We start from the raw sequence: 23,679 nt of genomic DNA on the forward strand, positions 1-23,679 counted from the left end.
TTTCAATTTTGTCATTTTTTTGTCTCATTTTTGACATTTTGTCTTTCAGTCAGTTGGCTTTCAACTCGGCCTTCTATTGGTTGCTCGGCAGATCTTTGCTAATACCAACAGCAGCAAAGGAAAACACACTAAAGGGGGGAAGCTTTTAAACTCGTGTGCACTCTGGGTGAAAACAGGACGTGATTTAATTGAGCAGACAAACGAATCTTTCACCTCGAACGCTGAGATCCTTTGGTCACTTTAAACATCTTCTAACGCCATACTTAGTCATGCAGAGAGCTACTATTCCACTTCAGGTTACCTACTGATATCTTTAAAGCAACTCCCTTGAGATTCTCGTTAAAGGGAAGCCATTATCCTGCATTTTTAGCCTCACTGGCCGCAGAACATCAATAGTTCTGCTGTGTAGTTTCACAGTGTGGTACTTTGAGATTCTGAAAAAAACATGACAATGTCTCAGCGCTTTTGGTAAAGTGTCTCAAGTGGGACCACCCTGTTTTTTAAAATTATTTTTTAAGGATTGGATACCAAGAACAAGAAATGTATCTTTCTGCATCACATATCACTTTAGAGGGTGTTTTTTTTCTCTTGACGACAGATGGCGCAAAGAAAAGCTTAATGCTAAATCTGTCCTAGGTAATATAGCGTCAGAGCTACTACAGCGTGCTGTTCTGCTGGTAAAGCATCAAATAAACAAATCTGGATGTGTCAGTATTCCGCTGTCGAATCACAATTTGGACATCTTGCTTAAGAAGTCGCCCTTTTCCCTCTTCATCTCAATGTGGATCTAATTTCCCAAACCTTACATTTATATTGGATATTCTGTATGAAGTTGGAAGTCTTCAATTAAACCTCCCGCCGTTAGTGGCTTTTGATGAATCCTTCCTTTGTTCTCAAAAGGCATTTTGATGATTTGACTGTGAATATAAATATGAAGGCTCATTTGGGCCTCCTCTATTAAACAGCAGAGCAGCACTTCCAAGCTGAGGATGAAGCAATCGCAGGCCTGCCAGCATTTTGATTTGGTTTGGACTCTGATATGCGTTTGAGGTGCGTTCTGACAAAAGTATTAAAGCCTTTTGCTTTTGTGCGATTCGCTGAGGATAAGAGCGGTTGAGGTAATTGACTGGTGTGTTGCAAGTATGTGGTGTGTGTGTGTGTGTGTGCTCAAACGCTAATTAATTTCTGAATAATAATAATTTATTCATTACCCAAACTCCCCGAAAAGGCGCTTGCTCGAGAAGTATTTTCTGAACATTCTGGCTCCGTGTTTTTGTCAGAGGGCAGCGCAAACACAAGCAGGAAGCCACTGAGCTTCTGAGAATTCTCCACAGGAGCTTATGGAAAAACATGCATTTACTGTGATCGTTAGCCGGATGATGGAGCTGCATCCAAGCTGACAAACAGTTGACGGAAAACACGGCAGAGAGTGGAGGAGGGGAAAAAAAGAAAGAAAGGGAGTTGCTTCCAGGCCTGACAGCTCTTCAAGCGAAAGCTGGCACCATTAAAGAGATAAAAAGCAGGAAATATTTGACAATCAAGATGTAGAGATTAAAATTTATGATCAGAGAGGGCACAACTTCCATCTCATCCAGCCACATTTATCATCACCCTTTTCATGAAATATTTATACAGGCTTGTAGTGAGTAATGATTTGTTTGTGTGTTGCTTTTTTTTTATTACGCCGTTTTAAAATCGAGCCACATGTATTCTGGCCACAATGTCAAAGAAAAATGATGTATTGATATTCACTAGCTATTAAACTCTTTTAAAGCCCGCAGTTAATGCCGTCTTAACCGTCTCATGCATATTCTTAATGCTCTGCTTAGTATTTTCTACCCATGGTCCGCTGGTAGACTCCCGGGGAGACAGCGGCTTCAATTCAATTAAATCTCCAAGTTCTGTGACTCCTGATCCAATCAAGGTCTTGGCTTGGGTCCATAAGCATGACGTGAATGATAATGCCACCGAAGACAATCGCAGAGACAGACAGAAACATGGCACCATGGAATCTGGAGGGCAGGATGGAAATTTATGGCAGCGAAATGAATTAAAAAACAGTGAGAGCGAGCATATGCCTATAAGTCACTGCAGTGTGACAACCACATGTCCGAAGACTGCGATGATTTTTCAGTCTGAGTGCTCGGAGGGAAATATCTTCTCCTACTGCTGCATTGTGTTCTGGCACGATGACGGAGAAAAGAAACGCAATGCTAACCTGACAGCAGACTGTACAGACCTTTTACTGCACTGCCACTATGGCTGCATATGTCACAATTACAGGACAAACTGAGGCATTCAGGGGACATCGGGCAGAGCAGCTCCAGCGTTTCAAAGCTCACGAGTTCAACTTTTCCTCATTAGTGGACTTTCTTTTAAAAGTTGCATACTTTCAGTTTAAACTTTGCTTTATTATGGGAGATTTTGGTACCAAAGGTCCCACACGCTCACAAAGCTGTTGCCGTTAATTACTGTGCCTTGAGTACACCTTTGCTCTCACAATTATGAGTAAAAGTCTTTAGTTTTAGGGTTTTTTTGATGGTTCAACTTACCCAGCATAAACTAGAATGAGTTTTAGGTGGTGCATGATTGTCAATATGCTTTTACGTTACGTATCATGTTCATATGACTGTCTTCTTGTATTAATTTCTGCCATTTCCTCAATGCATTTATATACTGTACACTGTTGTGTGCTAACTTTGTCTTCTCTCGTCTTTGGTTTGTGCTTTGTCCTCATTTCACCTGTTTCTGACTCTAATTCTGCAAAGTTCCGAGTTGTAGATCCTTTCTAGTGTTTTTTCTCTTGTCTTATTGTTTGTTCATCTCTGCTATCCTTTATGTCTGTCCCTTACCCTCAACCTGACCAGCCGAGGCAGATATCTGCCCTCCCTGAGCTTGGTTCTACTGAAGTTTTTTCTCTCTATTGTTGCAAATATGCTGCTTATCTGGAATCTTTATATTCATCAGGGAATTTTAAATTGGTCAGGTAAAACACTAAATTATAATATTGTAGGGTCTTAGCCTTACAATTTAATGTACACTACTGTTCAAAAGTTTGGGGTCACTTCGAAATGTCCTTATTTTTGAAAGAAAACCAGTTTTTGTCAACGAAGATAACATCAAATAAATCAGAAATACATTGTAAATGACTGTTCAGAGGGGTACAGAGGAACATTTCCAGCAACCGTCACTCCTGTGTTCTAATGCTACATTGTGTTAGCTAATGGTGTTGAAAGGCTAAGTGATTAATGGAAAACCCTTGTGCAATTATGTTGGCTTATGAATAAAAGTGTGAGTTTTCATGGAAACTGTGAAACTTTCGAATGGTAGTGTAGTCAAGTCAATTTGTATTTTAAAACGTTGCACAATTGTATAACTATAATTATGTAATATTTGACATACTCATACATACATAAATCATACCGTGGCGTCTTAACCTTATTATTTGAAGTTGCCGAGTAAATCCCCCCACCATAGACACTGACTGTATGGGCTACCTTAACGCACATTTTTTACATTTTTTGCACATTTCAAGTTGTTTACTTTACATACTATGCAACATGGCACATTCTTGAGTGAAATATAATTGCACATTCCTGCACATGTAACCCAGGTAGATAACCTCAGGTAATAATGTGTTTTTAGCTGGTATTTCAAGTTAGTTCTTTAATTTGCCTTTTTTCTTAGGAGAATCAGTACCTTAAATTGACCACAAAGTGGTAGTAGAAGGCCGTTATATTCCTTAAGACTGAATTTGATAAGTTTTCTTAGTGCGCGAAAAAGTGCTAGGGGTGGCTATCTTACCGAAATACGCCATCTGTGCTCTCTGTTACCACACCGAGTCCTGTGTGGATGCTATGCTCGAGCGAGAGCTGGGTTTACTCAGAAAACAAACCATAAAAGAGGTATTTTGACACTAAAGTTAACTGCAAACGTTATGGAAGTAGACGAGAATCACTAGACATCTTTGAACCACGTAGAAATCGATATTTCGGTAAGTTATGGGTGTTCTTCAAGGTTTTACCATAGCATGCTAACGCTAGCAAAGTGAAGCTATAAACGGGAAACAGGAGCCCTTTAGTCTGTCTAAAAACAGTCGGGATAACTTTGGTAGTGATTAAATGAGTTCTATTGATATCTGTTAACTGTTTTAGGTGTTTACTGAGTAGTATGTTGTTGCTACTTGAGTAATTTACTGTGTAAAATAAAGAGTCGTCACTCAGCGCTGGCTAGTTAAATGCTGCATCTGCACATTTCATGCGGCTGGTCTGTGAGTTACTGAGCCCTAGTAATGTGTTAAACTGTAAAATGTGTTGGAATTATCGGCTGTAGGCTGAGGGAAGAATGCATTTAAATTCAGAAGGTTACATTGTTCATCTATGATATGTTGTATTGTTATGTGTACAGCCTGTTATGAAACAAGAAAGATTTGGTAGAATGGCAACTTTATTGAAATAAATGTATTGGACACCTTTTATGGATTGTTTGAGTAATTACCCTGCACATCCATGTGTTCTGGTTTTTCTGAGGATTCTCTTCAGCGGGACTTTGATCTTCGTCCGTCTGCCACTGTGCCTTGATGTCCATCCACGTCCACATCTCCATCTCCATCACATCGAACGTCTCGTTGGACATTCATTATAAGGGTAGGATTTTCCTGAGTGCACAATTTTTTAGTTTATTTATTTATTTATTTATTTTATTTGCTGCCCCAGGGGTTTTTGTTTGATTTGCCTGGCTCGCCAGTTGTGGATGAAAAAAAGACATTTTTATTCTTGGAACAGTTGGTGGACTTAATTGTGATTATCATGAACTGTCAGTGGATACAATGTTTTGGTCGTTTCAACATTCATGAGCTGAATTTTATACGGGGGTTCAATATATTTGTTCCTACAAATTTGCAATCAGTTGTCATTGTGTGTTTTGGGGTGACTGTATCCTTAACAAAATTCCCTCCCAAACCTGAACCTTAAAGTGTTAGAACCGAAAGGGAGGGTTACACACACTTCAAGTTGGCCTTGTAGCACTGCTTATTAATTGCCTTGTAATACTTACTGCCTACTAACTGGCAACACTATTTTAATCGGTATCCTACCGTTTACTGTAATGCACTGAAACTCCAAGTGAAATTCGTTGTATGGGAAAACCCGCTTGGCAGACAGTAAACCGTTCTGAGTTCTAAGTCTGATTAATCTGCAATGCCAGTCTGCTGTCTTGACTGGAAAGCAGCAGTTGACTCAGTGGCTGTTGTTTGAGATTTCACCTTTTTTTTTTTTTTTTTTTTTAAGGTAGCATCAGACAGAAGGAATAGGTTTCAGATAAATTAAAAAGTGAATCGATGCATCCGTCTACACTCACCACAAATTTTACATAATTAGCCACAATCCAAGGCATTATCATCAGCCTTTAAGACACTGCTTTACATTTCATGTGGAAACCTATGATCTACACAATGTCTTTACAATCCTTTGCCTTGCTGCAGCCCATTTTCTCATCTTCTGTTAAAACTTTGTGTTCCAGACCAGAGACAGTCTGCTTAAATAAATACAATATTATTAAGGAGACTACTGTAGTTTTTGATAAATTTGCAGAGGGAACACACATAATGCGTAGCCTTGTGTCTGCACTCACTGTAATCCTCTTCTCCGTCTCCTGCAGCACCACTGCAGCACAAAGCGTCTGGATCTGCAGTCGTGAGGTATAATCCATCCCTGCAGAGGGATCTGACTGGTTGATGTCCACAGGCGGGCGGAGGGTCACGTACCTAAACGCTGAGATCCTCACTCGCCACATTTGAGACGTTGCACACTTCTCGTTAAATTGACTACAAGTGGCCTTTCGCTGGATGTGACCTTAAGCTTTCAATTAAGAGCTTTGCAATGGTGAAATGTTTGGGATTTTCTCCAACTGAATCTTATTAAGCAGAAGAGCACCTTTGAGCCTTTTGCTGTGAATGCTATGTTACTGTACCTCAATCAGTGTTGCAGGGGTTTACAAGGACTTTTCATAACCATGAGTGCAGATTTTATTCATTTTTTTACCATTTAAAGTAATTTTTTAGGACTGTGTGGCGACATACAGACTCCTCCTGATTGACAAAGTCTCCACAAAAAAGACTATATCTTTATCAGATCAAATATTTTCTGTCATGCAAGCCTTATAAATGTGAAGAAGAGCTAGAGGTGTTGTGCCTCAGAGATAAGATCAGTCACATTGCAGATTTATGATCTAGTGTTACCAACAACCTTTTGTTTTTAACTTTAGGTGTCTGTAGACTTTATTTGGGCAGGTGCACTTCTGAATGTATAGTAATATTTCTCTTATGGATCTGGGACAAGGTTTCTGCCATCACGGTTTATATGGTGGACATATAGTTAAAGCAATAATAGAGTTTAACAGGTCAAACATAAGCACAGTCCAAAGCACATAGAGCCTATATTGAATATGCTTTATCTGCTTCTTAGTGAGAAAATGTGTTGAATGAGGAAACTGAGTGATGAACAGTTTTAATGTGATATCTGATGAACTCGCTTTCTTCTTAGACAAAAGTGGTTTTAATTAAATATCCCAATTTTAAGCTTAGATCTGGGTTTCTGGCGATATCGCACGCTTCATTTGATTATTTCAGTCGTCGAACCCGACATACTTTCCTGATTTTACGTTTTCTGGTTCTGATAAATGGTGCAGTTTTGGTAACTTTTTAAACATAACCCTTTTTATCCTGTCTGTAGATTTTGGGTGCAGAGGGTTAACATAAAATACAAAATATGCATTTGTGCAGTTTTGAGTGTAGTCCAACATTGATTCTACAGCTGATTTAACAACTGACTGCCCTGTTGATTTATTGCACTTGCTAATACAGGACAGCTTACGTTTAAATACTGTAGCTTATGTGATGTCAGATAAGTTTACACACAAGATGTGAAGCAGATTTTGCAAGGTCTAATGAGTTTCTCTTGGCAGGTTGGTTTCCTTGAAGTCTCCCCAGATTTTTCTTGCTTATTTACTGAATGACTTCCAAAAAGACTAGTTTCCAAATTGCATTAAAATGTTGATGCTAGTACCAGTAAGAAAACGGCATGAAGTCAGCCAAAATACTTTACAATAACGGTCAGTCAATGTAGCATATGGGGTCCAAAATGTGACATTTAACAGTGGAATCTGCAGAGAAAGGCACAAAACACTGCGCATTGGCTTCAATATGTTGAGCTACTTTCAAAAAACCCTCACCTTCTTGTTGGATAAAAATATTATGAAGTAAAATACAATTCAGTAATGCACCTAAACGTCATTAAGCTTAACAAGTTCTCAAAGTTCACTTGAAATTATTTTGTTTTCCATCACTACTGGCAGTCTTAAACTGGCAATTAAAAAGGTAAATGTGTGTTTCTATCAGGAGACTTTTTGACTTCTCACACTGCTCTTAATGTAGAATAAAACTACATCTCCTGCTGTATAGAGCAGACAATGTATGTGAGTGTTTTCTGTTTTCTACTACATTTTTCTGCCACTGAATTACTTTAAAATTATGTTTGAATTCAACAAAAAAAAGCAGGGCAACAGATGGCATCAATCTGAGTCAAGACAACTACTAATGAAATTAACCAACAAACTACACTGGGTTTGGGGAATTACCTTTTCCTCTTCAATCAGGAGTATTTTAACAGTGCTTTGTGATTGGCAGACTTTCGTAAAAAAAAAAAGCTAGTTTTGGGTATTGTCGCCTTGTTATTTCAAATGAATTTTTGGGTGTTGCATGTGTAATTACTCCGACAGTTGCAAAGCCCTGATTGAAGTACTGTCATTAGAGCAGAAAGCCAGAAAACGCCAAAGAATTTTTTTCCATCCAAAATGATCACACACATAGACACACGAGATAAATAAAATCAGCGGTGAGAAATAAAACCTCTGGCAGCAGCGAAAGCTCCATCTGCTGCCATAAAATCCAGGACCGATGGCATCAAACGGGCTCCTCGCTCAGATCAGCAAACTGGCCTCAGCCTCTGGGGGTCAACCTGAATGACTCGTCTTCTAGGGAGGAAATATAACATTGTTTGATTTCCTGGAAGTCCGCTGATTACTTCTTCATCTCCTGAGCTGGCAGATGAGGCCTGAGCAGGACAGACGTGTTGTTCCTGTGCTTTTTTTTTTTTTTTTTAAAAAGGAAGTCGGCTGAAGGATGAGCCATGTTTGGCTGCTTAGATTCCTGTTATGTAACTGCCCCCCCCCCGTTAATATTCAAGTTTAGTTTGCTATAAAGGCTGCTGACACACGGATTTCTTGGGGAGGAAAGTCTCCTTGCGTATCATTGTGAAGATCAAATGCTGCGTCTTGCTGAAGTCAAACTTTTTTTCTTTTTTGCAAATGCTAAACCACAGCTCCATTTGGAAGTTTCATCTTTTTCTCTTTGACTTTTGACTGATATGAGAACATTTAGTTTGGTGGACAATGTGTCAATTTATTTGTGGGAGGCAGAGAAGCAAGAACACAGAAAGTTTTGTGTTTCTAATGAAAGTAAAATGGATCCGTTTCAGAGATGTGTATTCATTTGCGGCTCACAGTAACTCTGCTCAGTGCAATTGATCATCCCGAGCTTCCTTAAATGACTTCGTTCTCCTGCACCTTTGTTTACTATTGATTACCCTGGATGATATAAAGGCTTGAACAAAAAAAAGCATTTAAACAATCCTAATTCTGCCCTCGTGAAAATTTGAGAATGAAAGAAGAGGGGGGAAAAAACCCATCAATAAGCCCAGATCTCTGCTTTGCTTTCATGTGTAGAAGCTAAACAGGCTCATCAGTAATGGATGAGAAATGTCTGCATTTTTTTTCTCCTGCCACTGCTGTGTGAACCAGTCCTTCTAATCACTCCCTCTCTGCGAGAAACATCGTGGCCTGATGCGACTGCTAATGTCCCCCCGTCGAAAACAACGATGCCGCAATGATACAAATTACAGTGCTGCAATTTCACAGATCTGGCCGCTTGTGTGGATCAGAAACCAGCGATCTGCCATCAGCGGGGGAAATTTATGATGATTGGCAAGCCCTGCAGATGGTCCCTTGACAATTAACTTATTTGGATAGTGCAAATGTGCGCTGCACCTTATTGGGGAAATGATAATGATCTGTTGTGCTCAAATGCCCGGGAGAGCGAGGACGGTTGGAAGCGTTGGCAGAACGTGCGGCCTTTTAATTCTACGATTGGGCCTCATTTCGAACCATTAGTTTCCATGTTTCCACGCACATTTGTTATCGGCGCTCAAGTACACATTACAAACCTGCCTGGCAAGCAATTAGCGATTTAACATTCAGTGTTTCCCTGCATAAACATTGCTTTCATTCCCTCGCAAATATTGTTTTTTTTTTTATTGTTTTGTTGGGAGATCCCCAGAACAAACTTTTATTTGCTCTCTAATCTACTCTCCTCTATAAATAAATTTGATTACAAATGGTATTGCACCATATCAGCTTAGGTTTAGTGCAGAGAAGAGCATGATCAATTGCCTGTTTTGTTTGTGCAGCTGTGATGAGATTAGCATGACTTCCACGCAGCTCTTCGGTATTATCCTGAATGTTTTCAAGACGTGTTTTCGTGTCCCGGCTCGTGGCATCCCTTTGTTTGGAATCATACAACATAAGAAGCATGTCAAACCCTTGGCTCGTTCTTTTGAAGCAGCATAAAGATTTTTTTTTTCTTTTTTGAATGAAAAGCCTTTAAGCTTTGGTAAGGAGGGGGATTGTCCCGCCGAGCAACAAAGACATTCGCGGACTGATGCAACAGTGTCTGCGCTGGGGTTGAGTAATGAAGTTACTGAGTCAGTGATCCCACAGGAATCTGGGATGAATCTGGCTTCTTTAGTCAAGAAAAAACAAGGATTCTGACTTTAACATCACCACATAGAAACCGACAAGTGCCTCTTCTTCTTTTTCTTATGTTGTGATTTATGTGTTCGTTGGGAAGCTTCATTTTCTGACCTCCATTGATCATCGGGTCACTGTAATGGTTTTCTGGTCAATGGCGGCTGTTTGGGAGGAACTATTCGACTGTTTTTTTTTCCTGTTTGTCTCCAAGGTTTTTGCACAGAAGAAGATGAATGTGATGCCAGTTATTTCCTTTTGATTACCACTGTTCACCTTGAGGCATTTGGCAACTGATTAATGTCGAGACAAAAGAAATGAAATATTTTCCTATTCCCTCTCCCTCTGGGAACGACCAAACCGTTACTCACTCTGACGAGGCCTCGCGCTGTCTTTGGTTCCTCGGGTTGAGAAAATATGGAAAGGACTCACAAAATGATCATTATTGGTGGTTCTGATGGATTAATGTGTGAAAAAAAATCTCTAAAAGTTGCAATATAATCACCCTGCCAGGAATTGCAAATATGTTCCCTCGGTTTTGTCTAGGAGTAAATCTGTTTTATATCTAAGGATGTCTTAAGTTGCTGCTGTTTAGGTACATGTCTAATATGTATTTCATAGCGTTTTTCACAATTTCTTGGATTTTCTTTTAAGCTATTTATATTGGAGGTGTCACTGTCATGCAGACCTCATGCTATTTCCAGGGGAAATGTTGCAGCTGCTGTTTCTCTCACAAAATGTGAATCTCATTTTTAAACTGGTAAACAGAACTGACTCTTGAGAGGTTTTAATGACAAGTAGAAAAGACAAAAAAATACATCAGAATGCCAATATGCTAGCCTAGCCGCGCTAGACCCATGCTCTGAAGACGCAAGGGTCTAGGCACGCTCGACAGGGAGGGAGGTGGGCTAAAAGGTTGTCTATCAAATCACTCTGCAACATTTGGGTAGGTATACAACCTATCAGCGCAACGAATAGGCTCCTAGAGTGCCGGAAATCAGAGGATGCGGTAGTTCGGTGAAGCCTTATTTGTACAGTCAATGGGTGAAGCTCAAGTATATTACAGACATGTTAACAGAAAGATTATTCAGAGTCGGTGCTAATGGAGCTCAACGACTTGTCGTTTTTGTTGTCGACCCTGGCAGAGAATTAAATTTGTTGCTGTGGGTTGTGTAGCGCGGCTAGGCTAGTTGTTTCCGGTTGTTTCTGTCAGAATCGTCACGCCTCTGTCGTCACTTAGTTACGCCCGCCTTCTGACTCTACATTTCATGGTGATTCGTCCGGCCAGTTTTAGGAGCATCCAACCTCGAGCCTTATGGAGGGTAACTAGACCCACCCTGGCAGAGAATTAAATTTGTTGCCGTGGGTTGTCTAGCGCGGCTAGGCTACAAATATGCCAAAGCTGAGCAACATCGTCAATAAGACTACTGTGTAGTTTCGAAATGACCTTCGATGTAGATTTAAATTTCAATACCTGATACAATGCTAGTTTAGTTTTTTTTTTTGAAAGAGACTCCAAATTAGTGATGCCTAACTGACTGAGCCGTCTATGAAATTCAGTCCCTTGACACCAGTAACAAATAACTAATAAAAAACCCCAAGGTTACACTGACATTTTGGAGCAAGACTTTTCCTGCCAAAACCCCTTTTGGCATGTGACACATTTATAGTAAAGATTTTAGTGCGGTCTGTCGGTCTTTGATTTAGGCATAAATATCTGCAACTGTCAGATGTGATGATATACTTTAATGTCCATTTGTAGTTTTACAGAGGATGGATCCCAGTAACTTTATTTAGCCTTTACTTTGACATCCGGAGTTATACGAAAGTGTGGTATGTGTGCAATGCAGAAGAGATTTACTTTATTGTATGCAGTTGTTTTTTTGAGAGCATTTTTTTGTCCACCTGAATGAAGACCCAATCTTTCCCTTCAGAGGATGGTTCATAAATACTACGGCTTCCATAGTGGTCCCATCAGAGAAAATCATATCCATATACAGATTTTTATTAATTCCAGGGCTGGTTCAGTAAATATTCTAAAAACTACATCAGATGATTGTTTGTCACAGTTGGAATTTTGCAAACTGAGAGATGGTTGAGAAGATTTGCAGTTCTTTTTTTTTAGCAAAATGTTAGAATAGAAGGTCTTTATTGTCATTGTACACGAAATTATCTTCAAACCAGCAAAGTGCTTCAGTCTGATGTATCTAAAAATAAATAAGTAAAGAAAAATGATTCTTAAGCCAATAATAAACAGAATATTTTGAGGGAATATTCGAGAAAGGAAAGAAAAGCTTCATTCTCACTCCTCTCAGGATAAACTGTCATTAAAATTGATTTTAAATTTAACTTCAACATGAGATAAAAACATTTACTTTCCTTATTGATGTCCAGTTTTAATAAAGTTCATGCTACTTTTATACAATGATAAAAGTGAATAAATTGTATTTGATCTGTCTTTGATTTCTGTCTTTTCTCCTGTCATCCAGATGTTCAGAGGGAGCTGATGCCACATCTGGTCCAGCCGATGAAGGTCTTGAAGTTCTCTGACTGAAGATGGTCCTCTCACTGGATTTAAGGTTCAGATGCTCTGTAACAAACTCCACCAATGAGCCAACAGGGAAGCTTTAGGTTTATTAAATGCTGCTGTGAAGGTATCGCTGTTTTTCTTTGTGAATGCAACGTGCTCCAACTGAAACTTGAACTAGAACTTAGAAGTAAATCCTTCCATCTGAAAGGATTTAGTTGCATTCATAATCTCATGACATTCTAATTTTTATTCCAGTCTTGGTTGGAAATAGAATCTCTGTATTGATTCAGGTAAAAACTGAACTTCACAGCATGCTGGAGCAAAACAAGTAGATGAAAACTATGATGGTGTTGGATTGTCAGAGCATAATGTTGCAGCTCAAAGCAGCTTTTCTTTCTCAGTTCATTCTGACATTCAGCTCTGAATCTACAGCAGATCCAGTTGATGGTGATCCATGCTGTGGAAGTCTCACATCTCCTCATTTAATTACACTGTTTATTCACCAACACTTTATTTAATAAAAGTCCCATCTAGTTTTTATGAGGAATGTGATGTTTTAATTTCTCTGTGAATAACTGCAGTTTAATGGAACGTCTGGAGTTGGAACATCTGTCCTGATATTGATCATGAAGTACTGATCAGAATACTTCTGTTAGCAGTCATCCCTGAAGTTTTACATTAAAATCTTTACTTTTGTTGTGAACTTTGTTAAGAAGCAGAAACTTTAGCGTTGCCATGGATACATGAGTGTTAAATTCTGTCCATGTTTCATTATGGGATGGAGTCCAGCAGATGAGTTTGTTTTTACTGACAGCTACCATTCAGTCTGAGATATTAAGAATAAATAAATGTGCATAATGTGGAAATGAACAGGTTTTATTTTTATTTATTCCTACAGCCAGAATGTGGAGAAATTTAGTCTCACAATCACAGACAATAAATATTGTCTGAAAGTCGGGTTATTGTTGTTTATCAACACAATACAAAAAGATTCACATTAGAAATATTCCAGTTAAGACTCTAGAAGATCATGATTTATGTAAATTTACTGCAATAATATGAATGTTCAGGTTAAGACTGTGCAGTGATATTTATTATGCAAGTTTAGCTGATTAAAGCTTACGATTCTGTACGACAATAGTATTTAAAATTACATCATAATATTTAGGGTCAGATACAGTATTGAGATTAAGAAATCAAATATTCTATAAAATGTAAACACACTGAACTAATTTGGATGTATTTAAGTGAGACTCGACAATATTATTCGACGCAAATCTATGAATCAAAATTTAAATAATTTTTACTCCAAACATTGACTGGACTGATTTAAATATTAAAATCACTCCTTTCTAAGCCTCTGCTATATGTTCAAACCTGAGGCCTTAAATAGAAACACACAAGTATCTGAAGGAACTTCTGCAGAGTCCTGGTTCCAGAACGCGATGATAGAATTATAGACAAACTTTACCAGAAGCTGCCTGAGAGTTTACAGGTTTTTATGTTGGGTTTCTTCAGTAGTTTAATGAGTTATCAGCAAAAATCAGTTATTCATTGGATAAACTTCATTTCCTAAACATCCAGAATTGGAGCTCATATCTTTGGCAGCTGTAAAGTTTCTGCTTCTTCAAAGTTCACAACACAATGAATTAATTCCTGAAACACACTCATGGCTGGAGAGCGTTTGTGATGCTGAAGCAGTGACCAGTTTTTCTGTTTCTTCTCTGGAGATGCACGATGAGGGACGTCTGCAGCGACTGAGAAGGAATCTCACCACATCCTGACATGAGGAAAAAGACTTTATTGAAGACAACGATGAGGAAAAACTATCAGACAGCAGACGGCATGCATTCAAGGTGAGCTCTGAACATCTGATCTGGAACAGGAATTCAGTAACGGCAGCATGAACTTCATTTCAGTCTGTAGCTGCTGAATTCATGGATGAATCATTTGCCACTAGAGAGGAAGACCATCAAGCATCCACATCAGCTGATGGAGGTCCAAGAGTCTCACCAAACAACCTACAGAGTGAAGACCTCTAACCTGATTGGACGGCCTCCTGTGCAGCCACATGTATGAACAAATGGCTCCAAGTTAATAAATCTATGTCTGAGTTTGCTTCTTTACTCCGCCGTTAACAGTTTAGGCTGTTTGATTGCTGCAGATGAGTACAAGATACTTCAGAGCCGTTCTACCACGAGCCTGACAGGAAGAACTCCAACAGCTACTGAATGTTCCTGTGGTCCCCTCAAGGCTACAGGAGGAGTCCTACAAGGATGAGCCGGTCCATCTGATGGCGGCCAGTCGCTGGGGTTCAAAGCCGACACCGACTACATGGACTTCTACTGGACCACATGGAGGCCTTCAAACCGGACCAACGAGTTCAACGACTCCCCAACTCGTGGGTCTGAGGACGCCGCCGAGCCTCTGCCCAGCCGGCCGCGTGTCTGTGGGTGTTTGAGTGGTGGGAGGTTTGTGGATGCATGTGAACGTGTCTGTGTTAAAACAGCAGCTTTTGACTCAGTAACGCCAGTAAAAACCAAGAGCTCCTTTATTTGTGACTTCCATTAAAAAAAACTGATGGAAAAAAATTTGCTAGGGTTCTGACTGATAACAGATTATTAAATAATGAAAATAATAGTTTAAATATTCCTTTAAACAATCCTTTTAGTGATAAATGTGCATAATGTGGAGTAGCACACCATACTATGACGTTTTTACAGTGAAGGTTCTACTATGGAACCAGTTTGACATGTTCAGGTGTTCTTTGTGTGAAAACTCAGAGATTTCAGGTATCAGAATGTGGTTTTCAACTTCTTTGTTAACTTTCTGCTTCAACTTTAAACTAAACTTACTTCACTAAGCCAGCCCTCTCGACTTCAGTAAGCTGTGTTCCTATTGGCTGTCCAGGTGGCTGCTTGGTGTTATCAGGAACACTAGTCCGGGTGCCGTGGGGTTGGACGTGGATCCGACTGATAAAGTTTTTTTTCTTTGCAGATTCTGGTAGCCCAGATGGTCCCAATTGAGAATCCACTTGATGACATCGCGTCACCTTTGGGCATTTCGAGTAATATGCTAATTAAGGCAGCCATTACCAGAAATCTTTTTTTGCCCAATATTGGCAGAAGTGAACATGCTAGAGCAATGAAAATGGTGTCTATACTCAGGTTTTCAAGATCAAGGAATCATATGAGACCATTCCTAGGGAACTGAGATGACTGCATCGTAATGTATTCGATATGGCCGCCGTGGCGTATCCGCTAACCATTATTTCATGATATGGCATGCTTTTACGACATGTTGAAAAAAAATGGCATTTTTTTCGACATAGTATACTATGACTTTTTTTGGATAAAATTCATGATGATTTTTTTTCAAAGAAAACTGCTCTATAGTGTTTATCACGGCCTACTTTACATTATTTCATTGTATGGCATGTTTTTACGACGTTGAAAAAATGGCATTTTTTTTGACATACTAAACTATGACGTTTTTGTCACATTTTGGAAGACATACTAAACTATGACGTTTTTTTAAATTTTTTGGACGACATACTAAACTATGACGTTTTTGGTGACATTTTGGACGACATTCTAAATGATGATGTTTTTGTCACTTTTTGGACGACATACTAAACTGACGTTTTTGGTGAGGTTTTGGACGACATACTAAACTATGACGTTTTTGTCACATTTTGGACGACATACTAAACTATGATGTTTTTGTCACATTTTGGACGACATACTAAACTGACGTTTTTGGTGACATTTTGGATGACATACTAAACTATGACATTTTTGGTGACATTTTGGACGACATACTAAACTACGACGATTTTGTCACATTTTGGACAACATACTAAACTATGACGTTTTTGTCACATTTTGGACGACATACTAAACTGACGTTTTTGGTGACATTTTGGATGACATACTAAACTATGACATTTTTGGTGACATTTTGGACGACATACTAAACTACGACGATTTTGTCACATTTTGAACAACAAACTAAACTATGACGGTTTTGTCACATTTTGGACGACATAGTAAACTATGATGTTTTGTCATTTTTTCGATGACATACTAAACTATGACGTTTTCGTCATTTTTTGGACGACATACTAAACTATGATGTTTTTGTCACATTTTGGACGACATACCAAACGATGACGTTTTTCTCACATTTGGGACGACATACTAAACTATGACGTTTTTTTCACATTTTGGACGACATACTAAACTATGATGTTTTTGTCACATTTTGGACAACATACTAAACTATGACGTTTTTGGTGACATTTTGGACGACATACTAAACTATAACCTTTTTGTCATTTTTTCGATGACATACTAAACTATGATGTTTTTGTCACATTTTGGACGACATACTAAACTATGATGTTTTTGTCGCTTTTGGCACGACATACTAAACTACGACGTTTTTGGTGACATTTTGGATGACGTACTAAACTGACGTTTTTGTCACATTTTGGACGACATACTAAACTACGACGATTTTGTCACATTTTGGACAACATACTAAACTATGACGTTTTTGTCACATTTTGGACGACATACTAAACTGACGTTTTTGGTGACATTTTGGATGACATACTAAACTATGACATTTTTGGTGACATTTTGGACGACATACTAAACTACGACGATTTTGTCACATTTTGAACAACAAACTAAACTATGACGTTTTTGTCACATTTTGGACGACATACTAAACTGACGTTTTTGGTGACATTTTGGACGACATACTAAACTATGACATTTTTGGTGACATTTTGGACGACATACTAAACTACGACGATTTTGTCACATTTTGAACAACAAACTAAACTATGACGGTTTTGTCACATTTTGGACGACATAGTAAACTATGATGTTTTGTCATTTTTTCGATGACATACTAAACTATGACGTTTTCGTCATTTTTTGGACGACATACTAAACTATGATGTTTTTGTCACATTTTGGACGACATACCAAACGATGACGTTTTTCTCACATTTGGGACGACATACTAAACTATGACGTTTTTTTCACATTTTGGACGACATACTAAACTATGATGTTTTTGTCACATTTTGGACAACATACTAAACTATGACGTTTTTGGTGACATTTTGGACGACATACTAAACTATAACCTTTTTGTCATTTTTTCGATGACATACTAAACTATGATGTTTTTGTCACATTTTGGACGACATACTAAACTATGATGTTTTTGTCGCTTTTGGCACGACATACTAAACTACGACGTTTTTGGTGACATTTTGGATGACGTACTAAACTGACGTTTTTGTCACATTTTGGACGACATACTAAACTATGACGTTTTTGTCACATTTTGGACGACATACTAATCTATGACGTTTGTGTCACATTTTGGATGACATACTAATCTATGACGTTTTTGTCACATTTGGGACGACATACGAAACTGACGTTTTTGGTGACATGTTGGACGACACTATGACGTTTTTGTCACATTTGGGATGACATACTAAACTATGACGTTTTTGTCACATTTGGGACGACATACTAAACTATGACGTTTTTGTCACATTTTGGACGACATACTAAACTATGATGTTTTTGTCACATTTTGGACGACATACTAAACTATGACGTTTTTGTCACATTTGGGACGACATACTAAACTATGACGTTTTTGTCACATTTGGGACGACATATTAAACTATGATTTTTTGTCACATTTTGGACGACATACTAAACTATGATGTTTTTGTCACATTTTGGACGACATACTAAACTATGACGTTTTTGTCACATTTGGGACGACATACTAAACAATGATTTTTTTTGTCACATTTTGGACGACATACTAAACTACGACGTTTTTGGTGACATTTTGGATGACGTACTAAACTATGACGTTTTTGGTGACATTTTGGACGACATACTAAACTATGACGTTTTTGGTGACATTTTGGACGACATACTAAACTATGACGTTTTTGTCACATTTGGGACGACATACTAAACTATGATGTTTTTGTCACATTTTGGACGACATACCAAACTATGATGTTTTTGTCACATTTTGGACGACATACCAAACTAGGATGTTTTTGTCACATTTTGGACGACATACCAAACTATGACGTTTTTGTCACATTTTGGACGACATACTAATCTATGACGTTTTTGTCACATTTTGGACGACATACTAAACTGTGACGTTTTTGGTGACATTTTGGACGACATACTAAACTATGACGATTTAGTCACATTTTGGACGACATACTAAACTATGACGTTTTCGTCACATTTTGGACGACATACTAAACTATGACGATTTTGTCACATTTTGGACGACATACTAAACTATGATGTTTTGGTCACATTTTGGACGACATATTAAACTATGACGTTTTTGGTGACATTTTGGACGACATACTAAACTATGACGTTTTTGTCACATTTTGGACGACATACCAAACTATGACGTTTTTGGTGACATTTTGGACGACATACTAAACTATGACGTTTTTGTCACTTTTTGGACGACATACTAAACTATGACGTTTTTGGTGACACTTTGGACGACATACTAAACTATGACGTTTTTGTCACATTTTGGACGACATACTAAACTATGATGTTTTTACCTCATTTGTGACAAAATGTGAAATATGATGTTTTAATGTTCACAGTGGATGTCAGAGGAGCAAGAGGCCATGTTGCAAGAAGAGGATGTGGGCGACCCAGACCACATCCAGAACCAGAACCAGAACCTGGACCTGCTCATGTACCTGAATTTTGAAAACAAAATTCAAAATTTGACAATAAAGTGCGCTTTTGACACAAGTGTGCCGTGCTTTGTGAATTGTGTACAAATAAAGAAAATATTGTGGAGTGTGTTGGAAAATGTGTACTATATTACAGGAACACTGTCTTAACTGAGAAAAACTGTAATGATATTTTGGAACACATACTAAACTGTGGCGTTTTTGTCAGATTTTGGACGACGTTAAATTATGACGTTTATTCTCCTCTATCCAACAAAAAATGACGTTTTTATCCATTTTCAGACGACATACTAAACTATGACGTTTTTGTCACATTTGGGACGACATACTAAACTGACGTTTTTACCCCATTTTTGGGCGTCATACTAAACTATGACGTTTGTTGTCCATTTTCGGGCGACTTACTAAACTATGACTTTTTCTTGTCCTTTTTCGGACGACAGACTAAACTATGACATTTTTGTAACATTTTGGACGTCATACTAAACTCGAAAGGCACTCAGTGCCCAGACCTCCACCAAGGATATTGACATTCCCATGGAACATTGTATTCACATACATTTATGTACAATTTAGAAATTGAAGTATTGTATTTTCATGAACAATTTTATTCCATTCTCAATTAATCAACATTGAGAGAGGAAAACAGGAAACCTGTACAGTAAAGGATCAGGAGCTGGAATCGAACCTGTGTCTCTGACACAGTTCTGTATACAAAGCACCTTCTTAACCAGTTGAGCTATCTGGACACCTTGTTGTAATATGTTGGACAACATACTAACCTATGATGTTTTTGTCATATTTTGGACCACATACTAAACGATGATGTTTTTGTCATTTTTTGGACGACAAAAAAAACTATGACGTTTTTGTAACATTTTGGACGACATACTAAACTGACGTTTTTGGTGACGACATACTAAACTATGAAGTTTTTGGTGACATTTTGGACGACATACTAAACTATGACGTTTTTGTCACATTTTGGACGACATACTAAACTATGACTTTTTTTTCACATTTTGGACGACATACTAAACTATGACGTTTTTGGTGACATTTTGGACGACATACTAAACTATGATGTTTTTGTCACATTTGGGACGACATACGAAACTGACGTTTTTGGTGACATGTTGGACGACACTATGACGTTTTTGTCACATTTGGGACGACATACTAAACTATGACGTTTTTGTCACATTTTGGACGACATACTAAACTATGATGTTTTTGTCACATTTTGGACGACATACTAAACTATGACGTTTTTGTCACATTTGGGACGACATACTAAACTATGACGTTTTTGTCACATTTGGGACGACATATTAAACTATGATTTTTTGTCACATTTTGGACGACATACTAAACTACGACGTTTTTGGTGACATTTTGGATGACATACTAAACTATGACGTTTTTGGTGACATTTTGGACGACATACTAAACTATGACGTTTTTGTCACATTTGGGACGACATACTAAACTATGATGTTTTTGTCACATTTGGGACGACTTACTAAACTACGACGTTTTTGGTGACATTTTGGACGACATACTAAACTACAACGTTTTGGTGACATTTTGGACGACATACTAAACTATGACGTTTTTGGTGACATTTTGGACGACATACTAAACTATGACGTTTTTGTCACATTTTGGACGACATACTAAACTATGACGTTTTTGTCACATTTTGGACGACATACTAATCTATGACGTTTGTGTCACATTTTGGACGACATACTAAACTATAACCTTTTTGTCATTTTTTGGACGACATACTAAACTATGATGTTTTTGGTGACATTTTGGACGACATACTAAACTATGACGTTTTTGTCACTTTTGGCACGACATACTAAACTATAATGTTTTTGTCATATTTTGGATGACATACTAAACTATGACGTTTTTGGTGACATTTTGGACGACATAGTAAACTATGATGTTTTGTCATTTTTTGGATGACATACTAAACTATGACGTTTTCGTCATTTTTTGGACGACATACTAAACCATGATGTTTTTGTCACATTTTGGACAACATACCAAACTATGATGCTTTTGTCACATTTGGGACGACATACTAAATTATGACGTTTTTGTCACATTTGGGACGACATACTAAACTATGATGTTTTTGTCATTTTTTGGACGACATACTAAACTATGATGCTTTTGTCACATTTTGGACGACATACTAAACTATGACGATTTTGTCACATTTGGGACGACATACTAAACTATGACGTTTTTGTCACATTTGGGATGACATACTAAACTATGACGTTTTTGTCACATTTGGGACGACATACTAAACTATGACGTTTTTGTCACATTTGGGACGACATATTAAACTATGATTTTTTTGTCACATTTTGGACGACATACTAAACTACGACGTTTTTGGTGACATTTTGGATGACATACTAAACTATGACGTTTTTGGTGACATTTTGGACGACATACTAAACTATGACGTTTTTGTCACATTTGGGACGACATACTAAACTATGATGTTTTTGTCACATTTGGGACGACTTACTAAACTACGACGTTTTTGGTGACATTTTGGACGACATACTAAACTACGACGTTTTTGGTGACATTTTGGACGACATACTAAACTATGACGTTTTTGGTGACATTTTGGACGACATACTAAACTATGACGTTTTTGTCACATTTTGGACGACATACTAATCTATGACGTTTGTGTCACATTTTGGACGACATACTAAACTATAACCTTTTTGTCATTTTTTGGACGACATACTAAACTATGATGTTTTTGGTGACATTTTGGACGACATACTAAACTATGACGTTTTTGTCACTTTTGGCACGACATACTAAACTATAATGTTTTTGTCATATTTTGGATGACATACTAAACTATGACGTTTTTGGTGACATTTTGGACGACATAGTAAACTATGATGTTTTGTCATTTTTTGGATGACATACTAAACTATGACGTTTTCGTCATTTTTTGGACGACATACTAAACCATGATGTTTTTGTCACATTTTGGACAACATACCAAACTATGATGCTTTTGTCACATTTGGGACGACATACTAAATTATGACGTTTTTGTCACATTTGGGACGACATACTAAACTATGATGTTTTTGTCATTTTTTGGACGACATACTAAACTATGATGCTTTTGTCACATTTTGGACGACATACTAAACTATGACGATTTTGTCACATTTGGGACGACATACTAAACTATGACGTTTTTGTCACATTTGGGATGACATACTAAACTATGACGTTTTTGTCACATTTTGGACGACATACTAAACTATGACGTTTTTGTCACATTTTGGACGACATACTAAACTATGATGTTTATGTCACATTTTGGACGACATACTAAACTATGACGTTTTTGTCACATTTGGGACGACATACTAAACTATGACGTTTTTGGTGACATTTTGGACGACATACTAAACTATGACGTTTTTGGTGACATTTTGGACGACATACTAAACTATGACATTTTTGGTGACATTTTGGACGACATGCCAAACTATGATGTTTTTGTCACATTTTGGACGACATACTAAACTATGACGTTTTTGTCACATTATGGACGACACACTAAACTATGATGTTTATGTCACATTTTGGACGACATACTAAACTATGACGTTTTTGTCACATTTGGGACGACACACTAAACTATGACGTTTTTGGTGACATTTTGGACGACATACTAAACTATGACGTTTTTGGTGACATTTTGGACGACATACTAATCTATGACGTTTGTGTCACATTTTGGACGACATACTAAACTATGACGTTTTTGTCACATTCGGGACGACATACTAAACTATGACGTTTTTGTCACATTTGGGACGACATACTAAACTATGACGTTTTTGGTGACATTTTGGACGACATACTAAACTATGACATTTTTGGTGATATTTTGGACGACATGCCAAACTATGATGTTTTTGTCACATTTTGGACGACATACTAAACTATGACGTTTTTGTCACATTTTGGACGACACACTAAACTATGACGTTTTTGGTGACATTTTGGACGACATACTAAACTATGACATTTTTGGTGACATTTTGGACGACATACTAAACTATAACCTTTTTGTCATTTTTTGGACGACATACTAAACTATGATGTTTTTGGTGACATTTTGGACGACATACTAAACTATGACGTTTTTGTCACTTTTGGCACGACATACTAAACTATAATGTTTTTGTCATATTTTGGACGACATACTAAACTATGACGTTTTCGTCATTTTTTGGACGACATAGTAAACCATGATGTTTTTGTCACATTTTGGACAACATACCAAACTATGATGCTTTTGTCACATTTGGGACGACATACTAAATTATGACGTTTTTGTCACATTTGGGACGACATACTCAACTATGATGTTTTTGTCATTTTTTGGACGACATACTAAACTATGATGCTTTTGTCACATTTTGGACGA

General features: G+C 37.8%; 1 long non-coding RNA gene across 3 annotated transcripts; it reads left to right on the plus strand.

Moving 5' to 3' along the window:
• The first annotated feature begins 3,819 nt into the window (after positions 1-3,819).
• Positions 3,820-19,236, plus strand: LOC110968955 (uncharacterized). Of its 3 annotated transcripts, XR_007943426.1 has the most exons (6): positions 3,822-3,994; positions 4,530-4,646; positions 12,348-12,437; positions 14,119-14,244; positions 14,349-14,461; positions 14,553-19,236. It is a non-coding gene; the product is annotated as an uncharacterized LOC110968955 (long non-coding RNA). The 3 variants fall into 3 exon arrangements; XR_007943427.1 differs by having other exon boundaries at positions 3,820-3,905; positions 12,348-14,244; XR_007943425.1 differs by having other exon boundaries at positions 12,348-14,244.
• Positions 19,237-23,679: the final 4,443 nt, after the last annotated feature.

The sequence above is a fragment of the Acanthochromis polyacanthus genome, chromosome 7 (assembly GCF_021347895.1).
Source record: "Acanthochromis polyacanthus isolate Apoly-LR-REF ecotype Palm Island chromosome 7, KAUST_Apoly_ChrSc, whole genome shotgun sequence".
Taxonomy (NCBI): Eukaryota; Metazoa; Chordata; class Actinopteri; family Pomacentridae; genus Acanthochromis; species Acanthochromis polyacanthus.